Genomic DNA, 19666 nt, shown 5'->3' on the forward strand with positions numbered 1-19666 from the left:
ACAGGTTCACATGTGTTGATGAGGGACAAGATTCTAAACCTGCCCCTCCTCTGTCACAAAGTTAGATGACAGTGTGGGAAACAATCAAATCCCCACTGTATTTCCCATCTCTCCCAAACATCTTTCTCCAGAGTTGCCCTTCCCCTTGGTTAGTTGTAAAGCAAACAGAAAGGCCAACCTCCCCATTTCTGCCCATATTCATTAGTTCTGTCTTGCTGGGTAATGAACTGCTGAAGTAAGTTACCTGGGACAAGAAGGAAGGGGTGGAGAGGGAAGAAAGTCCTGTACTATGTTATAAGATCTATTTTCTGTTGGCCACCTGGTCTTAGATGACTGTTTATAAGCAAGGTCCAGTATCTGAAAGATACAGGTTCAAATTTGAGCTCTATCAGTTACAGACTTTGTGACTCTTGGCAAAAACAAAGGCATGCCTTTGTTTTCTCATCTGTAAAATGGAGATCATTGTATCAACCTCATATGGTGCTAGAGTGAAAAGAAGACAGTGGTTCTCTCTTCAGTGTTCATGAACCACAGATAAGTTCCTTTCCCACATTTTAATGTTCATAGGATCCAGTAAGGAAGGCCCGAGTGAGGCTTGCTGGGTCACCGACCTGAGAATGCCCGGGCTCAGCTCCAGACATGCTGGGTCCCAGGCCTGTGCTTGTGTCTTCAAACTAGGAATACATCAATTACTTAATTATTGCTGGTACAAAACAGGGTCTAAGGAAGGCCAGGCTCAAGAGCACAGTTAAAAAAGAAATCCCCTCCACAGCTGCCCTTGCCCTGGTGGGGGTGGAGGCCAGCAGGCCCCTCATTGCCAGGTAGGAAGCATTAGATAGGCCTGATGAGTTAGAAGTTTTCTTTTTTAACAATGAAGTAGAGGCACCGTGTTCTAACTCCCCATCCAGAGAAGCAGGAAAGTTAGAACTTGCGGCAAATAGTCCTTTAGTCACTTACAATCTTCCAAATTATTCCTGGGCCAGGAAAGTCCCTCTATTAGGCTTCTTCAGCAGGACATGGCCAGCTCCCTGTCTTGACAGGGAATTTTCTCATTCATTGTTTAAGTCTGGAGTGGTCAGTGAGAGGAATTTTTTTTTGTCGTACTTTTCTGGTCCTAGGGAAGAGGGCGCCTCAGCAGCAAGGCTCTTCATGGATGGAGACATCTTTAGGTCACAGCTGAAATGTCGCTCCCCTTTGGAGCAGTCTCTGACCCACCCCCCACACTCTCATGGTGCCATGAATATCTCCTTCACAGCTCTTACGTCTTTCATTTTTGTTAATTTCTTTTTCTGTGCACATTTTACAAATGTAAATTATTTCTTTCATGGCTATCTTCTTTACAGGACCATGAGTGTTAAGAGAGTAGGAAGAGGGTCTATCTTAATTATAACTCTGTAGCCCCAGGAGTTAGCATAGTGTCTGGAACCTGGTAGATGCTAATAAGTGTGTGTTGAATGAGTCTCATGCATGCACCTATGGGTGAACGGATGCGTAACCCAGGTTCTGCTGCTCCTGGTTATAGAAACTTGGGTCACTTCACTTCTTTGTGCTTCAGCTTCAACAGTCACCAAGCACACGACTTCTGGACTTCCTTGTGATATTAAAATGCTGAGTCAGGGAGAGTAGGGCTAGAAAGGGCTGGAAGCAAGTTAATGTCCATGAGTCAGGCTCCCATAATAAGCAAAAACTGAGGGAGGATTTCCAAGTTTCCAGCTGGCAGTTAGGTTAAAAAGATAAAAAGCGTCATACTGTAATCTGATTGATTGACTTCAGATACCTTCACATCCTCAGCCCCCCACCTTCAGAGCCCTCCACCAGGAATCCCCAGTGGTGATTCCTGGCCAAAATCAACCTGGAGGTTTGGTTCAACAGAAGCTGAACAGACTTTCTCCTAGGAAGGGAACCAGCGAGAACAAGTAGAGAAATGACATGCATACTAGGCCTCGCATTAGTTGGAACATCTCTTCTTTTGTGTTTGGGGCACCACCCTCTATCCTCCAAGTCCCTCACTCCTCTCCTCTCTACCTAACAGTGCTGCTCCAAACCCTGTGCTTAAGCCTCAGGAAGGTTCTAGAATCTCTGGACACAGTTTCAGTCCATGAGCTCAGTAGTGAAGATATGGTCTTAGAGCAGACACAGAGAAATACTTTTTGGTGGCACAAATCAAGGGTGTCATTTCAAATTGGGGGGCTCATGAGTGCCAATTTAAAAAGATCCCCTCCTTCCTTCTACGAACCCTTCCTAGTCCTGAATTTTAACCTGAAATAGACCCAAGGTGGCTGTTAGCTAATCTGATAAACTCATCTCTGTCCTCTGCGTAAGAACAGTTTATGTAGATATTGAAATCAAAATACACTTACGCTATAAACAAACAATTCCATTTTTAATATGTTACAGCTGTGCTTCATGTAAAGTGTGAATTGATATGTTCAAGGGCATTCATTGAAACTCTATTGTAATAACAAAAGTTAGAACAGAGCTTAAGTATCCCTCACTATAAGACTAAATAATTTTACTCCCATATGATTCATTGCAGTTTTACATAGCCATTAAAAAGTATGAGGCAGACAGGTCTCTGTACTGATGTAGAAAAATCTTCAAGAGCAATAAAATGAAAAACAAGACACAGAATAGTGTTGAGAGTGGGCTAGCATTTGTGTAAAAATTAGCATGTACTTAGATGCCTGTTGTATATGGGTTGACTTGTGCCCTTCCCAAAATCCAGATGTTGAGGTCTTAACCCCTAGTACCTCCAAATGTGATTTTCTTTGGAGATAGGGTGTTTACAGAGGTAATCAAGTTAAAATAAGGGTCATTAGGTTGAACCCTAATCCAATATGACTGGTGTGCTGAATAAAAACAGAAAATTTGGACAGACATGTACACAGGGAGAACGCCTTATGAAAATGAAGACAGAGATCAAGGTCATGCTTCTACAAGCCCAGGAACTGGCAAAGATTTATAGCAAACCACCAGGAGCTAGGAGAAAGGCATGGAGCAAATTCTCCATCACAATCTTCAGAAGACACCTACTCAGCCCACACCTGGATCTGAGACTTTCAGCTTTCAGAGCTGTGAGATAATAAATTTCCAGTTTGTGGCACACTGTTACAGCAACCCTAGAAACTAATACAGCATATCTATCTATCTATCCGTCCATCCAATCAACCATCTAACCATCCATTCATCCATCCACCCACCCACCTGCTACCTATCTATCCATCTATCCAACCATCTAACCATCCATCCATCTACACAACCAACTACCTATCTATCCATCTATCCATCCAATCATCTAACCATCCATCCATCCACCTACCTACCTACTATTTATCCATCCATCCATCCATCCAACCATCTAACCATCCATCCACCCACCCACCTACTGTCTATCCATCTGCCTACCCACCTATTATCTATCCATCCATCCACCCACCCACCCACCTACTATCTATCCAACCATCTAACCATCCATCCATCTACCCACCACCCACCTACTATCAATCCATCCATCCAACCATCTAACCATCCACCCATTCACCCACCAACCTACTATCTCTCTATCTATCCATCCATCTATCCAACCATCCATCCATCTAACCACCTAACCATCCATCCATCCACCCACCCACCAACCTACTATCAATCTATCCATCCATCCATCCATCCATCCATCCGTCCATCCAACCATCCATCCATGCAACCATCTAACCATCCATCCATCCATCCACCCACCAACTATCTATCTATCCATCCATCTATCCACCATCTAACCATCCACCCATTCACCCACCAACCTACTATCTCTCTATCTATCCATCCATCTATCCAACCATCCATCCATCTAACCACCTAACCATCCATCCATCCACCCACCCACCAACCTACTATCAATCTATCCATCCATCCATCCATCCATCCATCCGTCCATCCAACCATCCATCCATGCAACCATCTAACCATCCATCCATCCACCCACCAACTATCTATCTATCCATCCATCCATCCATCCAACCACCTAACCATCCATCTGTCCACCCACCCACCTACTATCTATCTATCATTTATCATCATACACACACACACACACACACATACACACACACATGTATACACACAAAAAAATATGTTTGTGTACATTTGTATCTGTCAATATAATGTATGGAAAAAAATACACATTTTAAAAAGCCTGGTCAGGCATGGTGGCTCATGTCTGTAATCCCAGCACTTTGGGAGGCTAAGGCAGGTGGATCACTTGAGGCCAGGAGTTCGAGATGAGCCAGGTGAACAAGGTGAAACCCCATCTCTATTAAAAATACAAAGATTAGTCAGGTGTGGTGGCATGCGCCTGTAATCCCAGCTACTCGGGAGGCTGAGGCAGAAGAATCACTTGAATCCAGGAGGCAGAGGTTGCAGTGAGCCAAGATGGCACACCTGCACTCCAGCCTCAGCAACAGAGTGAGACTCCGTCTCAATTAAAATAAAAATAACAATTTAAAAAAGCCTGATGATGTTGGTGACGTTTAGGAGGAGAACTGAGGAACTGAGATGGGAAAGATAATTTTCACTACACACTATTGCATACCTTTTGAATTTTGTACCCTGTGCGTATGTTACCTCCCTCCATACTCCTGATTCAAATAATTAACTATATAAAAAAAGAAGGGTAGCCTTCTGGAGACCACAGTGTTCACCCTGAAAACAGTCCTGTCTTCCCAATCTAACCTTAGCATATCAATATGCTTTAACCTCTGGCACCAAGTCTGACCAATTGTGAGGGGCTGCCACTGGAGTGTTGTCTTAACTCTGATGCTGAGGCCTCTGCTGGCCTCAGCAGCGGAACGCTCATCCATCAATTAGCATGTCTTCAAGGTGCAGGGAGGGGACTCAAGAACAGGAGGACAAAAATCTGCCAAGCCTGATCTCTCCCATTATTGGCTCAGGATGGGAATATCAAGTTGGTTTGAGGGTGTAAAGGGTCATATGCAAGTAATATTCATCTTCATGCAATAGGGAGCCCCGTTATTACAGAGCTCTGCTATAGTCTATGAGTCAGGCAGGTGGCTCTGAAATGTGATGCGATGACTCACTGTGTGCGAAGAAGTCCTTTTCTCTTTCTGGAGTAAATGGGCAGATGGATAGCCACTGTGTGAGTCATGAGGCCCGAGGCCCAAATGGCGGTGCAGATGGAGAAAAAATGAGATTCTGTGCAGGAGGCTCTTATCTCATCAAACCATAGGGGTCTGACCCCTGCATGCACTGCACCTGCCAGAACGCACGCATTCCAAGCAGCAGTCTAAGCCCCTGAAGTGGAGGGGGCACTGAGACTTGGCATGACCGTGGCCACCCCAGGACCCTGGCCACCTTCCAAAGTAAAAACGGTCAGAAACTTGGAACAAAACTCAACATGGAAGAAATTAGAACGAAGGCTGTTGAGTGCCAGGGTCAGTTGAATCCTGGTTCTAAATATCATATGTAAACATGGCTGGGTGTGGAAATAGACACCTAAAGTGTCAGCATTTTATTCTGTTGACAGTTTTCTACTCAGTGGATCCCCTCTCTAAGGGATTATAGCTAGAGCCTTTTAACAAGATCAGTTCTCTCTCTGATTCCACAGGAAAGTAAATTTCTATAGCCGGTAAATACAGAAGACAATTTTTTTTTTTTTTTTTTTATGACTGAGAGACATCCTCTCAGAGATCTGCTGAGAAAGGGGATAAGGAAGGCAGGTAAAGAAGGGAGACAAGTTCTATTGAAAGAAGTTTGAGATAAAGGTGAATTTGGAGCCTTGAATGCCACCTTTCATAGCATCAACCTTCTAGTACTTAGGCAGAATTATGAAGCTACAGCAAAGGGCAGTGCTTCTAATGTACAGGGCTTGTATTAGTCCATTCTCGCACTGCTAATACAGACATACCAGAGACTGGGTAATTTATAAGGAAAAGGAAGTTTAATGCACTCACAGTTTTACATGACTAGGGAGGCCTCACAATCACGCAGAAGGTGAAGAAGGAGCAAAGGCACATCTTACACGGCTTCAGGCAAGACAGCATGAGCAGGGGAACTCCCATTTATAAAACTGTCAGATCTCCTGAGACGTATTCACGATCACAAGAACAACATGGGAAAAACCTGCCCCCATGATTCAATTACCTCCCACTGGGTCCCTCTCACAACATGTGGGGATTATGGGAGCTACAGTTCAAGATGAGATTTGGGTTGGGACACAGTCAAACCATATCAGGGCTGCTCTGTGGCACTATTGGTGCATTATATACACACCCACCCAAGCACCCTTTCCTGAAGAAACACCATGTCCACCTGGGAGTATAAAAGTCAACAGGGCAGAATCCCTGATCTTGAAAAGCATTTAGTGTAAATATATAAACCAACAACCACAAGATGAACTAATATATTATGATGCAAAAGGCACTGAAAATATGCTCTGGGAGGAAAGAAGAGGGCATAGGGAGACTTCCTTTCCAGAGAAGGTGAATTTTGAGCTGAATTAGAAGGCTAAGTAGGAAACTTCCAGGTTAAACAAGGGGGAGAAGAGAAGGTCCAGACAGAGGGAAGATCTTGTTCAAGGGCTCACCAGCAAATGCCTAAGGAGGAGTTGGGGAACCCGTGAGCAGTTTGGGATGCTGGAGGGAGGGGTGTTCAGGGCGAGATGAAGCAGGGGAAATGGGCTGGGCCCTTACATGGAAACTCAAGAGTCCACACTCCATCCCTGAGTCACTGGGAGAGGCAACACAAGCTTCATCATGGTAGGAGAGTAATCCCATTTCCTGCTTTGGGGTGACTTTGCTCTTAACATGGAGAGGAGCCAGAGTCAGGAGCTGGGAGAAGAGAGACTCGTTAGGAGGCTGCTGAAATAGTCCAGGCGAGAGATCTTGAAGCCCTGAACGTCAATATGTGCGGCACGAAGAGGAAGAATCGGATCTGAGCCATTTGGGATTTGCAATGGAAAAGACCTCCTAGCAGTAGGGGTGAGATGTGGGAGGAGGATTTCCAGGCTTTTAAGTTGGCTTGTGACACTACCCAAGACAGGAAGAGAGAGTGAAGTGTCGTTTTGGGCATGTTGTTTTGGTAAGGACATGCCTGTGGGTCATCTAACTGGAGATGTCCAACAGGCAGGCAGAAATGTGGGCGTGGAACCTGGGAGAGAAAACTCTAATGGAATATTTTTCTTATGACACATTCCTGTTAAGCCTCCATTCCTCGGGTTTGGCTAAGGCCACCGTGGACAGATTGGTGGGGGAAGTGCTGTTCTGAGATCCTGGGTGTAGTCTTACAGTCCTAACAGCAAGGCAGCTTTCTTTCCCTGTCTCTGCGTGGGGAACAGAATTTGTGCAGGCTCAAGTGTGCCTGGCAAGAAGGCCAAACTGAAAATACCTTCCACAGCTCTGGGGCCTAACATTGAAATTCCATCTTCAACCGCATGTTTTTCAGGTGAGCATCTCAAGCAGGATGAATTCCTGCAGAAGCACAGAAATCTGAGGAGCCCCAATGTTCCTAGCAAATTAGAATCTTGAGGTAGGAGAGGAGCCAGCCCCCTACCCCAGAAGCCCAGTAGGAACTAGCACCAAGAGAAAATCGACACCAAAAGCAATTGGTGATTTGTGCCATCAGAAGATAAGCTGGCCAGGACAGGTCAAGGGGAATGAGAGAAGTTACAGCAAATTCTAATACAATTGCTCTGATTTTAGGTAATTTCAGGATAGCATGATAGCATTATTTTATACTTGAAGATACTTTGGGATGCATGAGCACAAAGCCTGTGTCTTTTGCACTGTTTCATTTACTGAACACCAATCCTATTAGTTCGCTCTGTATTACAGTTATTATCCCCATTTTATGGATGCAGAAAGTGGAGGGTAGACAGATTAAATGACCTCCCCCCAATCGCCTACCGGGGGGTAAGTGGCATGTCTGGGATTTGGAAGCAGCCCATTTGACTCCAGAGGCTACCCTCTTAGCCACAGGCTCCACCAGCACGTGTCTGAGACTGACACATGTGGATGGCGCTTTGTACCGCCAAAAGTACTCTCTTATATTTATGTCCTCCAAATAGACAGAAACAGGGCCAAGATGAAACCTTTAGCCTGAGATGGCTTTTCACAGTGTCTTCTGGGGCTGGAAGGTAGACCCAGTATCCGGTATCCTGCAGTACCTTCCAGGCATGAGCCTAAGAAACAACATCAGAGTGAAGCACACTGGCTTCCACCTTCCACAGGAAACACTTCATCAAGACTGCGCTTCCTATAAGATCACACCTTCCACATTAGCCCCCAGTCCTGGGAGCAGAGCCACCAAGAGGACCTAAATCAAGGTGAATGAGGGAAGGTTGGTGGCCAGTTACAAATTTTGCACTATAAAACCCCAAACTTCCCTCTAGCAAATCCTGTGTTGGTTTTATATTTGCTTTCTTTTTGGCTTCTAAACTCCTTACAATAGACTCAACGTTCTATTATCATCATTAAGATAAAACAGCAGGTCTCAGTATGTACTGAATACATTTTAAAAACATAACATCAGACCTACAAAAAAGTTGCTAAAATAGTGACGAATTCCTGAACAATCTTTACCCAGATACCCCAAAAGTTAGCAATTTACTACATTTGCCTTATCTATCATCTGTCTCTCTTTAAATTTTTTCTTTTACCATGTAAGAGTGAATTGGAGACCTGATGCCCTATTCCCTTAGTTAGTTATGTATATTTCCTAAAAGCCTGCCTAAAAATTCTGCCTCTCTAAACCACAGTGCAATTATCTAAACTGCAATGCTAACATTGATGGAATACAATTATCTAGTCTCTAATCCTTCCTCAGATTTTGCCAGTTGTTCCTATAATGTCCTTTCTAGCCAAAGAAAACCCAAAGTTATGTGTTGCATTTGCTTGTCATGTCCATGGACATCTAGAATAGTTTCTGAATCTTTTATTCCATGGCGTTGACATATTTGAAGTGAACAGCCCAGTTATCTCGTCGAATGCCCCTCAGCTGGGTCTTTCCTCAGTTCAGGGTCTTGACCCTCAGTTGGGTGAGATTCAGGTTATATGTTTTTGTTTTTCTTTTCCAGGCATTTTTCAGTTCTTCCTAATGCCTCATAGGAGGGATATGCTGTCAGTTAGTCCCATTTAAAGTTGGTGTCTGTTAGGCTTCTCTACCGTACAGCTACTGTTTTATCCCTTATGATTAATAAGTCTCTTGTGAGGAGATACTTTGAAACTGTTTAAATATCCTAAGTGAATCATTCATTGATGATTCTCCGTGACTCAAATACTTATTACTATGGTTGCCAGATGGTGATATTCTAATTCTGCCATTCCTTCTACAGTTATTAGTTGCTTTCAACCATAAGGAAGAATTTTCTTCTATGCCTTATTTATTTATGTCAGCTTGGACTCATGAATTCTGACTTTATTCAGAAAACTTCAATATTTAACAAAAAAAGATGTGTCTATCAAAGCATCACTCATGTCTGTTGGAACTCTTTACTATATTTATTTTGATACTCAATTGTCCCAAATGTTTGCCAGACACAATTGTTTCATTTAATTCATTAGGGATCAAATTTTAATCATTCAATTCTCAAAACAACTCTATGAGGTGGGGATCCCTTTTGATGTTTCTGCCACACAGGAATTATCTCCTCTCCCCATCCACACACACCTCTTTTTTTTTTTTTTTTTTTTTTTGTGAGACAGAGTCTCCCTCTGTTGCCCAGACTGGAGTGCAGTGGTACAATCTGAGCTCATTGCAACTTCTCCCTCTCAGATTCAAGTGATTCTCCTGCCTCAGCCACATGAGTAGCTGGGATTACGGGTGTGTGTCACCACGCCTGGCTAATTTTTTCATATTTTTTAGTAGAGATGGGGTTTCCTATGTTAATTAGGCTGGTCTCGAACTCCTGACCTCAAGTGATACACCCGCCTTGGCCTCCCAAAGTGTTGGGATTACAGGTGTGAGCCACCACGCCCGGCACTTCCCCGCCCCATTTTAAAATGAGAAAGACTCAGACAGGATAAATAACCTGTCAGAAAAGCTATGATGAGAATTCAAAGGCCCACTTGAAATCCCATGCTTTTTTCCAGAACACATTACCCCTTTAAGATATTTTTTCTTTTGCAGATGGGATACTTAAGGCTCTGTTCCTTTTTGTCACTTACTCAATTCTATTCAGGACAGAGGAGGTGAAGGAGAAACCGTGGCTTTGTCACTGACAGCCTGTATTTGTAACGGTTTCTGCTTTGGCCAAAAGCTACCCTGACTCTAATCAGCACTAAAGTTAGGAAGGTGTGTTGATTTAGATCCTGGCAGAATCCTTGTGTTCTTGAAATAGTTTCTGGCAATTGGGTTACTGAAAATCTAATGTTTTAAAGTGAGTGAGTTCATTCCAGTATTTAAAGGCAAAGTTTGGTGAGGTCTTTCATCATATAGCTACCAACTAATTTATGATTTACTAAATATGGATTTTTTCATATTATGCTTGTGTTAATCATGCCACAGTGAAGAAGCTTCTCGTTCATACATCCGTGACACAAGGAAAGTTGCTAACAACAGCATAGAGAGAACCCAGAAAACCTCAATATTTCATTAAAAAAACAAAAAAGAAATGTGTCTATTAACGCATCACTCATGTCTGGATTTGACCCTAAAATGAGTTTTGAGGGTCACCAGACTCACAATCATCCCAAGTGTCATTAAAAACATAGAATATGGTCAAGGCCAGCACAGACAACATAGTGAGATAGTGACATCTCATCACACGCACGCACACACACACACAGACACACACGCAGAATTTGGGGCCTCATCCCACATACACCAAGTCAGGATCTTTGGTTTCAATAAACTTCCCAGAGGACGCTAAAGGTCAGTCACTAAGTGAGCTCAGAGATGCTGGGGACTCTGACCAAGCTTGGTTCCTGGGGGGCTGTATACTGGCAATGCCAACCTCTGGGCCTCTTGCCCTCAGCAGTTACCAAGGGAAAGAGTAATTCTGTGATCCCCAAGTGAGGCAGCCAGACCTGGAATGGTTCGTGACCGTTCCACTGACCTGGGAGAATGAGCCTGTGGTGGCTTCCATCTCATCGAGCTCCCGCCTCCTTCCTGCAGCAAATGGAGCAGCAGAGAGAATGCATCACTAAGTTCTCTGATGCACAGGACCTGTACGGAGGTCTTGGCAGCTCTAAGAAAGTTTTAAGAAGCTTGTTTGAGGGAGGTGGGGAACCAACTCCTTTTTCTAGATCTGGTGAAAACCAGTGCAGATAAACAAAACCCAGCTGTTGATTCACAGGGCAGAGTACTGCCTGCGCTTGGGCAAAGTGACTTTGCGCCTCTCTAGTTCTACACCCGCCCCACCCCCATTCCCACGTGCCCACCCTCACTTAGGCTGAAGCCAGCCTAGGCTGTATGGAGCCAAGTTCAGGTGTTATCTATCATATTAACACCCAAGTAGACTAGGCAGTGGTGTGCTAGGAGGTGTTTAAAAACTGGCTGGGGTGCGGGTGGGGGTGGAGGTGGAGGGCTGATTTGTAGCACTTGGTGATTTTGGTGATATAAATAACTCCCACCATAGCCAGTTACAAGCTGGCTCTGGTGACCTGAGATGAGCCAGCTTTAAGTATAAGGTTCATCAGCTTCAGCTGGGGCTACCACAGGGACGGGGCAGAGAAGAAGTAGAATTTACTCTGCCGCACAGCAGACGAATGGGGCCAGTGCCACATGGTAAGCTTAGGCCTCCAAGGAGAGAAAATCACTGTCCCTGCCTCTCAAGATTTTCAACCTTTTTGCTCTGGCATTTGAGAGAAACAATGTGGCAGAGGGCTTGAGATTGTTCACAGTCCTCAGGGCCCTCCGGTTTGCCCTTAATAGAAAACCATTCCAGGTATTATCAAAGGAAAGAGCTTCAGTTCAGCAGAGGGAGTAGAAAGCTGTCATTTCTATTTGGCTTTCCCTGCAACACCATTGCTATGTGTGTGTGTTTTAAGAGCAATAGCTAATATTAACAACAATAAGACATTAAGGTAGTTTGTGGAAATTAGTGGCCAACCCAACTCCTGCAACTTTCTAAACCTGTTTTTCCCAACCCTAGCAGGAAAGAGAGGGGCACAAGATCCACACTCCATCTCTCCCCTGGTGTGAAACCTCAGGGTGGGCGCCCCAGTTCTGGAGCTCCAGACTAAGGGTAAAAAGCCCAGAGGCTGAAAACTGTTTCACTACCTGACCTTGGGCTGCCAGAACCTCTGGCTTTCCTCATCACCATTTGGGACCTATTATGGCTCTAGAGAGGGCTTGGTATGGTTTGGCTGTGTCCTCGCCCAAACCTCATCTTTAATTGTAGCTCCCACAATTCCCACATGTCATGGGAGGGTCCCTGTGGGAGGTAATTGAATCATGGGAGCAGGTCTTTCTCATGCTATTCTCATGATAGTGAATAAGTCTCATGAGATCTGATGATTTTATAAAGAGGAGTTCGCCCACACAAATTGTCTTTTTGCCTGCCACTGTCCATGTAAGATGTGACTTGCTCCTTGTTGCCTTCTGCCATGATTGTGAGGCCTCCCCAGCCATGTGGAACTGTGAGTTAAACCACTAAACCTCTTTCCTTTGTAAATTATCCAGTCTTGGGTATGTCTTTATTAGCAACGTGAGAATAGACTACTACAGGGCTTTCTGGTTGTAAGGAAGAGAAGTCACTTAAATCCACCCAAATACAATGAGGTGTTAATTGTAAGGATACAGGGATCATCTGGGATCCTAAAACAGAGCACAGAACCTAGTCCTTCTAGGAAAATAGCTGTTCAGGACTGAGGCAGCTTTTTGCTTTCTCTGGTTCTGGTCTTTTCTTTGTGCACCAATCTCTTGCCTCTGCAGATAGGCCTCTTTGTGTGTTAAACTTATACCCAGTGCAACATGACCACCAGTCCTAGCTGGACATCAGGAGCTCTCATCTCATGCACCCATCTCTAAGGACAGCTTCCTTCAAAGGTCAAACTCACAGGAGCAAAAATCTGATTGGCCTGCATCGTGTGTTTAAGCCAGACCACTGGCATTTTGACAGCCTCTGGCTTGGGTGTTGTATTAATTCTTGCACTGCTGTAAATAAATACCTGAGACTGAGTAATTTATAAAGAAAAGAGGTTTAATTAGCTCACGGTTCCACAGGCTGTATAGGAAGCATGATGGCTGTTTGGGAGGCCTTAGGAAACTTTCAATCATGGCAGTAGGTGAGGGAGAAGCAAGCACATCTGACAAGGCCAGAACAGGAGAAAAGAGAGAGGAGGCGCTACGTGTTTTTAAACAACCAGATCTCATGAGAACTCACTCACTATACAGACCAAGGTGGGATGATGCTAAACCATTCATGAGAATTCCACCCCCATGATCTAATGACCTCCTACGAGGCATCCCCTCCAACATTGGGGATTACAGTTCAATGTGAAATTTGGGCAGAGACACAGATCCAGACCCTATCACGTGTCTACTCGTGTCACAAGTAGCCCTTTTGACCATGGCCAGGGAAGCAAGTGGGGAGAAATGGATGACACCTAATATGTAGGGTTGTCCTTTACAGGGGTAATGGGCAGAACCCATAGAGCCCCAGGTGATGCCCAAGACTGGCAGGCTGAATGTAGTAATAGCTCTGCAATATTTTAGAAAACATCCAGATATTGCCAACTCCTTCCACAAACTGAAAAATACAATCCATATTGTGATACTATATTATTGACTTAAAGGCAATGAACTTTATAAAGCACATTAATAGATGTCATTTAATCCACACAACCTTAGAAGGGAAGTTCTTATGTCCATTTTAAAGATGAGGAAACTGATACTCAGAGAAGAGGAGCGATTACCTCAAGATCCTACAGAATCACACTTGATGTCAGGTTATCTGGCGCCTCACAAAGGAGTAGACAATCAAGTGGGACAGAGGGCTGTATAGAAATCATCCCTGAGTTTATCTAGAGCTCAGGATTTCTATTTTAAGTGAAAGAACCCAATTCAGATTGCTTTGAGCAAAATGCGAATTTATTGGCTGATGTAGTGGAAAAGCTCAGGTGCATCTGGCCCAATGGCATGGGTGCTGCTATTCTTTGTCTCTCTCGGCGCTGCTCTTAAGTTATCCAGATCTCAGGCAGCCTCCTTCACTGAGGGGACAAGATAGCCACCAGCAGTCTTCATGGCTCCAAATCTAGCACACCAAGTCTCTCACCACTACCTATCTAAAAAATCTAGAATACTGATTCTCCCTGGACTTAATTAGGTCTTAGGTTCATTCCTGAATCAACCAATCACTCTAGTTCAGTGGATTTGATGATCTCATAGGCCAGACTGGGTTCATAAATAAACCATTGTTGCCACCTAAACCCATGGGATCTGAGAGGAGTAGGGGGGGCCTCCGTGAAGGAAAACAGGTGCTGTTACCAGAAGAAAGAGTAATAGATGCTACACAGGCAAAAACAACAGATATTCCCTTGTGGTGGGAGAAGTGGAGGGCATGTAAGCCCAAGTTAACCTCGGGAACACAAGTGGGAGACGGCTATGAGTCTTAGGTGTGGACACAAGTAAGGACTCAATAAATATAGAATGAATGAATGGACAGATGGATGTTGGTTCAGATGGTTGTAACATGATGAAGAGTCAGTGCTTCTGGGACGTAAGTTGCATGCAGGCGCATTGGAGAAGAGTTTGTGGCCATATCGGGAAAAACCTTGAATGCTATGCTAAGGAGCAAGGATTCTCTTTTTCTTTTCCCTCCTTCGTTCCCTCCTTCCTTCCTTTCCAGGCCACATGGAGCTTCTGAAATTTTTTGATCAGAAATGTGCCATGGTGAAAATTTGGAGCAGAAAAAAAATCCCTTGAACATTTCGAAGTGCTGTACTTAAGTGAATGTATTATCTATTGAGGGCCAGGAGTGCCCTCCTTGCCAGTGGAGGTGTTCCTGTAAGATTTGGAATTCCTGGCTGTGCACGGTGGCTCATGCCTGTAATCCCAGCACTTTGGGAGGCCGAGGCAGGTGGATCATGAGATCAGGAGTTTGAGACCAGCCTGACCAACATGGTGAAACCCCGTCTCTACTAAAAATACAAAAATTAGTCAGGTGTGGTGGTGCATGCCTGTAATTTCAGCTCCTCAGGAGGCTGAGGCAGGAGAATTGCTTGAACTGGGACCTGGGAGGCAGAGGTTGCAGTGAGCCGAGATCATGCCATTGCACTCCAGCCTGGGCAACAGAGCAAGACTTCGTATCAAAAAAAGAAGAAAGAAAGGAAGGAAGGAAGGAAGGAAGGAAGGAAGGAAGGAAGGAAGGAAGGAAGGAAAGAAAAGAAAGAAAGAAAGAAGAAAGAAAGAAAGAAGAAAGAAAGAAAAGAGATTTGAAATCCTTTTATCTGGCAGTCCTTGAAACAAGGAAAATGTGAGCACAGCATGGAGGAAGAGCAGCAGCAGGGTATCTAAGTCTGATTAGATACACCCACCCCCTTTCAGGGCCTCCAACGATGCTGCCCCACCCCAGTGAAGGTGAAGGTCTGAACTGGGTACCCCCAGTGTCTCAGACTCATGCTTGTGGGATGGTTGAACAGGTTTGGGTGCGGCCCCCAAGGTGTGTGAACATCTTTCTGACTGAGGATCACTTTATGCCATTCAATTCCGTGTCATGATCTGGGCATGATGTATTGCCATTCTTTTTTACAACTGACTGAGGGGTCCTTTGTAAGAATTCCAGGGTGAAATGTCTCCACACTGATGCACCCCTGGGATGGGCCAAATCATCAAGTGACGACTTGAATCAACTGTGCTTGGGAAAGTATTTGCAGAGGCCTCTGTATGACATAATTCCTCCCTATTCATATGAGATCCAGTCATGGCTTCTCCTGGCCCAGCATGAAGAACGAAAGTCAGTATTTTAAAATAAGCTTTGCTTCCCGAGTGGAGGAAGGCATAAAGTCTTTTCTTTCTATTATTCTTAGGTTTTTTTTAGACTGTCTCACTTTGTAGCTTAGCTGGAGTGCAATGGCATGATCACGGCTCACTGTATCCTCGACTTCCTGGGCTCAAGGGATACTCCTGCCTCAGCTTCTCAAGTAGCTGGGACTACAGGCATGTGCCACTGTGCTTGGCTAATTTTTAATTTTTTTTGCCGAGATGGAGGTCTCGCTATCTTGCCCAGGCTGGTCTCAAACGCTTAAGCTCAAGCAGTACTCCCATCTCAGCCTCCCAAGTGTTGGGATTATAGGTGTGAGCCATGGCACCTGACCTAGATTTTTCTTTTAGTGAAATCATTCCAGGATTGATCAAAGTGGGACAGTGTTTGCCCATTTTATATTGCAATGAATATTTCACATCTTCTGCTTGCTATCTGAAACAACTTTTCTACGAGGTACACTATTAAAATCTCAGGAAATAGTCAACATAAAGTATGGGGGCCTTTATACTGGGACTTTAAATGAAGACAAGTGGCAGACAGTGTTCATGCTGAGGAGACATTGAGGCTGGGGGAAAGAGCACTTGCTATTCTTTCCCGATATGATGAATTCCTCTGCTGTGTCCTGTATACCGTTCTCCAGGACAAAGCCCTGGCACTGGGGACTTCACTAGGCCCTGTGCCCATTCCTGAATCAGTCAATCACTTTGGCTGGGTAGATGTGGTGATCTCATAGGCCAGAGCAGGGTCACAGGGTCATGGTTGGATCACGGGTTGATGCCAGCTCACCCAAACCCATGGAACCCAAGGTGAGGGGAGGGGCAGGGTGGCTCCCCAAAGGAAAACAGAGGTGCTGCTACCAGAAAGAGGGGTACTGGATGCCAAGCAGACAAAACAAAAGATATTCCCTTGGGGTGAAAGAAGTGAAGGACGTTTGGGGGGTGGAGCTTCTGAGACCATTCCCAGAGTTAGAACAGTATGGAAATTAAGAGTATGGGAGTTAAGCGTGAAGCTCTGGAGTCAGCCCACTGGGGTTGATTCTTTGCTCTGTTATTTATTAACTCTGTGACTTTGAACAAGTTGCCCAATCTAATATTTGGCTTCTTCATCTACAAAATAGGGTAACAACAGCACCTATTTCATAGAGCTGATTTGAGAATTGAACGAGACTAATGTACAGCAATTGGTTCAATGTCCATAACATGGAAATGCTGAATCAACGAGACAGACTTCACGACTGGCCTCTTAACATGCAACAGTTTAGCCCCCTTCAGGGAACGGAGGAGACTTGGGTGAGGGTCTTGCTCTATAAGCCTACCTTAGTTGACTCCCACTATTCCTGTGCCCTACAGATACTCACCCACCATCTGCTTTGAGTCTTCATGTTCTCTCTGCTACCTCTGACTTCTTTAAATCTCATTAGGCTCAAGAGAGGGTTCAAATGCCATGAAAATGATCTATTTTTAAGCATTAGCAGATCGGGTTAGAAACATACTGGTTCTCCCAGAAGAAGACACATGCTCATGGGATTTCCCTGGCAATCCCGTAAGAGCCTGAAGATCTGTTATCAGCAGCTGGATCAGGGTGGAGAAAGGAGCCATTTTCAAATTGTTAAGTTTTTTTTTAAATTTCACATTACATACTTCCAGCCAGCAAAGCACAACTGGGCCCTCTGCGGGGGCTGCCTCCATGCCACGTCCCTAAGGACGAAGTGACTGGCCAACACTTGCAGCTGGAGTGTCTGGGGCTGCCCAGGGAATGAGGAGTATCTGCACAGAGCTCAAGAAATGGGGAACTATTCACTCAAGATGAGTAAGCAGAGGGCTCCTAGGAGGAAAGAAAGTTTTTAATCCAAACATTTCCTGCTCTTATTCCTGCCACTGCAAAACCAAGGCTGAGTGTGTGCCAGAGACTGTGCTTTCTGAAGGGCTCACTGCTGAGAAGGGCAAAATGAGGTTGCTGACATTGGTTCTGCAGAGGGAGGAGGCTGATGTGGGGGGGATGGAAGAACCATATCAAAACCAGAAGGAAAAACTGCCACGAAATTTTAAAATGATCACGTGTGATGTGATTATGTTTACGCATTTGTGTAAATCACTTGTGTGTATCTATAAATAAATTTGGAAGTTTTAAAAGGTCATATGATCTCAGCACATTGGGAGGCCGAGGCAGGTGGATTGCCTGAGGTCAGGAGTTCGAGACCAGCCTGGCTAACATGGTGAAACACTATCTCTACAAAAAAAAAAAAAAAAAATTAGCTGGGCGTGGTGGCTTGCACCTGTAATGCCGACTACTTGGGAGGTTGAGGCAGGAGAATTGCTGGAACCTACGAGGCAGAGGCTGCCGTGAGGTGGGATTACACCACTGTACTCCAGCCTGGGCAACAGAGAGAGACTCCATCTCAAAAAAAAAGACATATGGGCTGTAGAAGCAGACAGACCTATGTTTGAACTTTCAGTTCACTGCCACCTGGCTTGTGTGACCTCCCTGATCCTCAGTTTTCTCATCTATAATTATAGATGATTATAGAACTTCATTCAAATGTCTTGAGGATTCAGTGATCAATATAGTACAGTGTTAGGTACCTAGCTAAATGTTAGCTAATATTGTCAGTCATTGAGAGAAAATAGAGCCGAAAGGCTAAGATGGGGGGTGGGTGAGGGTGACTAGAGTTTTCAATTCTCCAGAAAGCTCTGTCTTCTCATGTTTCAGTCACATTGAAATCATACCTAACCACCTAGCCACCTCTCTCTCGCTCTGCTCTTTCTCCCCACTCCCACCTTCCCCCTTTCTCTCTCCCCCCACCACCTCATTCTTGATCCTTGCTGTCCTTCTGCTTGGGACATTTCTCCATTTGCCTAAGTGGGAAACTCTTCTCTATCTTTCAAGGTCCATCTTGAATGCCACCTCTTCTGTGAAATTTCTCTGGTTCCTATTTCCCAGTAGAAAGGATCCCTCTTCCTCATCGCATCACACTACCTGCCACGCACTGCTAGTATGGTGATACCACATGGCAAACGCTGTTCCTTGTATATTTCCCTATGGCAGAAGCCAATTTTGAGTTTCCTGAGGACAGAGATCATGTCTTACACTTCCTGGTTGTAGCAGCTCCAGCATGGAAGAGGTGGTCAATAAGTGATTGCTGAATGGAAGCATAAAAAATCAAGGGTGATTGCTCTCAATGGGCCATGGCCAGTTGCTCCCCACTGTAAGGAAAAACAGAACGGAAATGGACTTAAGCTACCACATGGGAAACTTCAGTCAGACCCAAAGAATTCCCTCAGTGAGAGTGTTAGATACCAGACCAAACTCCTGTGGGACAGTGTGGAATTTCCGTGAAGGGACTTTACAAAGGAATACTTTTTTTATGTTTGGGGGTGATTGTGATGTGGTTTTGCTTGAAGGCAGGCCCGTTTCACATGAGGTTCATGAAACGACCCGTAAGTAACCCAGATGACAGCACAGGGTCTCTGGCTCTTGGTCAGCTGTTTCTCCAGATGGTTTCTTGTGCCCAGCACCAGCCAAGGAGGCTGGGAAAGAATGTGGCTGTGTGTGCCTGAGTGGAGGGTGGGAGGTCTTCCTCCCACGAGCTCCAATCCCAGTATGTGAGCAAACGGTGCCTTTTGCCAAGGGTCACAAAGTTACCCTGTGTTCAAGTACCCACGTCTAATAACATGCAGTTTCTTTCTTCCAACCCTAACTGTAGAGTAAAACAGGAAGGAGGAACTGCCTTCT

This window comes from Trachypithecus francoisi, unplaced genomic scaffold, assembly GCF_009764315.1.
Source record: "Trachypithecus francoisi isolate TF-2019V2 unplaced genomic scaffold, Tfra_2.0 Lachesis_group2, whole genome shotgun sequence".
In the NCBI taxonomy this organism is placed as follows: domain Eukaryota; kingdom Metazoa; phylum Chordata; class Mammalia; order Primates; family Cercopithecidae; genus Trachypithecus; species Trachypithecus francoisi.